Genomic DNA, 3,645 nt, shown 5'->3' with positions numbered 1-3,645 from the left:
CGTTTTCTATACATGTCTAGTTTTCTGTATTTCCATTTTCTATGCCCACGTTTTCTCTAAATGTCACATTTTCTGTGCACCATTTTCTACCGTGACCACTTCCGATTAGTAATTATTGTAACCATTTTCTTTTTATCACTTCTAATGACATTTCCTCTAATTGTTTAATAGTTTTACATCATAAGTGTTTTCTTATGTAATCTAGTTACTTTATGATTATTAATATAATTATTATAAACTTTATTCATAGTTAACAATGCAACTGTACTGCCTCTTTACATTGTTTGCCTCCCGTGTCGGAACAATACACAATGTTAATTGGTTCAACACTTTCCGGTGAGCCTTAGCCATGGGTAGTACAAGTGATTTCTGTGCGGAGTGTGACATGGGGAAAAGTTTAAATAATTTAATCTAATTATTAATTTTTAATTAAACAATTTTATTAATAAATAAATATATATATATTTATCTTTAATGAGATAGTGTTAAATATGATTTTTTTTATAGTAGGTACAGGCACTTCTTTGAAAAATGCTCAGATCCCACCCTCTTGTTCGATCTTTGCAGATCACACGGGCTAATTTTAGGCCAATTTAAGTGCCTTAAATGTGGCGGCAAATGCCGCATTGACATTCATATTCATTCATTCAGGTGTGACAAAACACAAAAAATTAATAAGAGGAAAGTTAGATGCAATTTCAAAAAATCACTTTTTAAGAACACCTGGTTTGATAATAGTAAGCTCAATTTTAAAACTAACTTAAAATTTGTCAATTTGTATTTGAGAGAGAGGTTTTCGTACGCATCTGCAAGGAGTAAATTTAATTTACTGAACAAGACTATTTGTGATTGGACAAGCTTCTGCCGGGAGGTTCTCATTTTTTGGTGTTTTGAAAATCAATCTGACAAAATTGGTGGGTCAGTGGAAAAAAATTTTCTCTTACCCGTGTAGACCCATGACTCACTCTCTTTGCTTAACGTAATAAAGGAGCGGATCCACCCAGGGACAACGGTCATTAGTGATTGTTGGAAGGCATGCAACTGTCTTGAGGAGGGGTATCAACATTTAACTGTGAACCATTCATACAATTTTGTTGACCCCAAGAGTAAAGCGCACACTAATACGATCGAGCGTAAATGGAGGGAGGCAAAATCAGAAGTGCCCCGCTTCGGCAGGAGGAAGTACCACTTTGCCGGGTACTTGGCTAAGGCCATTTTTCAAATCATGTACCCGGCGGAGAACAAAAGGCTCCACCAGTTCCTCCTCGCCGCAGCTTGTTTGTACCCTCCACACTGACGGTATATATTGTTTATTCTATAAATAATTTTTGAATAAATTGACATCGTGCGGATAAGCAGGAGGTGGGATAATTGTGTGTGTTATGTTTTCGTTATTTTGGATCGCATGATAAATAAAAAATTATAAATATCGGATATCGACTTTTTACGCATTGCCTGTTTCGCTTGTTAACTTTGGCGGTATTTCACTCGTTGTCCATGGACAAACTTTGTTTCATCTTTCTGATTATACGGCCTTTCTATTGTTGTCGGAACATAAATTTATGATCGTAATTCATATAATTAAAGTTTTTATTGATGTTTAAGTGTTATTTATTTTATCTCAACATTTACAGATTGTTTTAGAGATCATGCATCCCCCCCGCCCATGGAGCTTCGTGAACTCGCTTTCTCCCCTTCATCCCTCCCCCCCTCCCCCCCTTATGAAATTAGTCTGCAAGGACCCTCTCCCCCCTTAGGAGGGGAGGAGGGGGTTCCCCCTTTGGAGGGAGGAGGGGACCCCCCCTCCGTTAGGAACTTAGTCCCTGGGTGGGTGTGTCGGGCTTGGTAACAATTACCGTAGTCGGCAGTCTCAGAGGCCGAGGTTTCTGCCATAAAAACAGCCTCGACAGCAGATACCATCCCCATACATGTCCCATGTTAATTGAATTGGCCTTGTGCTGTTGACTGCCCACACAGGGCTTCGCCGTCTAGAAACAGTACTCAGCACAAACGGTGATGTGTACATAGCTGTTACTTGCGGTGTAAACAAAACGTCCCCATCATCAGAGCAAGACCTTGCCACTACATCCTCCAAGAAATGCTCATTGTGTGGTGGAAGGTCTGTGGTTCTGTAAAGGTGCACAGCAGAAGAGATGTCGGGTGGTGACAAGCGATATGGGGAAAAGCGGCTCTCTTCAGCATCCTCTGGAACATCTGTCGTGGTCGCTCTCACTACACAGCTGCAGAGATTGGGCATCAGTATAATTCACATGAAACTCCTGGCCTTCTAAAGTCAGACAAGTGCTGTCATCCTGGGACCTAGAGGACAGGCTAAAGGTGGTTCTTCTCAAAAAGTCCATCCCCAGGAGTATGTCTCCAGGAAATCGTACATCATACACAGTGACTGTATGGTGCATTTCAAGATCTGAGTTTAGGCAGAAAACAAGGGTTACCTCACTCAGGGTGTTGATTGGTTGACCAGACACGCCTCACAGAATACTGAAAGTCTTCCTCTGACATTCGAAGTTATGAGGATCAATCTGCTTGAGAACTTGGAGTTTAATAATTGTAGCTTCGGATCCTGTATTAATAAAGCAGCGGACTGCAGAACCACTAACATTAAGTTCCACAACTGGCCGTCCGGTAGGCCCTGTCACTGCCATTCCCTTCTTGAGAGGTAACATCTCCACGTGAGGTGCTCCTTGGATCAAACCTGCCAGCAGTTCCTGGAGCTTGGTCACCCTGGCGCTCACGAAAGGGGCAATCTCTCACCAAATGTCCCGGACCTCTGCAATGGTAGCATCATCGTCATGGAGACTGTGGATCTAGGATCTCAGCCCTGGCTTTGCACTCAGATGTTCCGTGAATCCTTACCCGATGATGCTCACACCACCTCTCCCTACAAATCCCGACCCCATGGAGGGCGATTAGGGTGGTAGGGATTTTCCTTTGCTGGTGATGTATCGCTATGCCTTATGCCATTGCGTGAATTCCAGATGCGCTGTGCTGTTTCGGCTATCTGGGTTGGGATACCATCTTTAATAGAGAGGAAGTCTTGGAGCCATGCGGGGATGCCACTCAGGAAGACCCTCTTCACTAGTTCGGATGGATCACCAATGGCCTTGCGATGATCTCTAAATCCCTGGTAGACGTGCCCTTCCAACTGCAAAAAGAAGTCCATTGGTGCCTGGCTTGGTGTCATCCAGATGTCGTATAAGAAGCTTGTAGAAGTCCGAGGCGTAGGTACCTCGGAACTTACTACAAAGAGCTGCCTTGAATGTGTCCCATTCTGTGATTGAGTCGAAGAGAGGGGAATTAATGATTAGCTCGGCTGGACCTCTGCAGTTTGCCCGTGCTGCCTGAATGAACATCTCTGACGTGGCTGGCTTCACGATGTCCTCAATTGTCCAAATCCAACTCTCTATTGCTTGGTTCTTTTTGAGCGGCTGTGAGGCAGAAGTATCCCCCTTGAAGTGTGGGACAGTTTCCTTCGTAGACACATAGGAAAATGGTGTGCCAGACAACTGAGACGAAGGATATGCTGACTGGGGACGCTGAGGCGAAGACCTAGGCCGGAACTGCTGCGGCAGGGATGTTTGTGGGTCATACGTGTTGACGTTCAGGATACAGCTTCTGCTCTGGTAT

This window comes from Penaeus vannamei, chromosome 19 (assembly GCF_042767895.1).
Source record: "Penaeus vannamei isolate JL-2024 chromosome 19, ASM4276789v1, whole genome shotgun sequence".
In the NCBI taxonomy this organism is placed as follows: domain Eukaryota; kingdom Metazoa; phylum Arthropoda; class Malacostraca; order Decapoda; family Penaeidae; genus Penaeus; species Penaeus vannamei.
The sequence above is the reverse complement of the archived record's forward strand: the minus strand, read 5'-3'. Positions refer to the sequence as shown.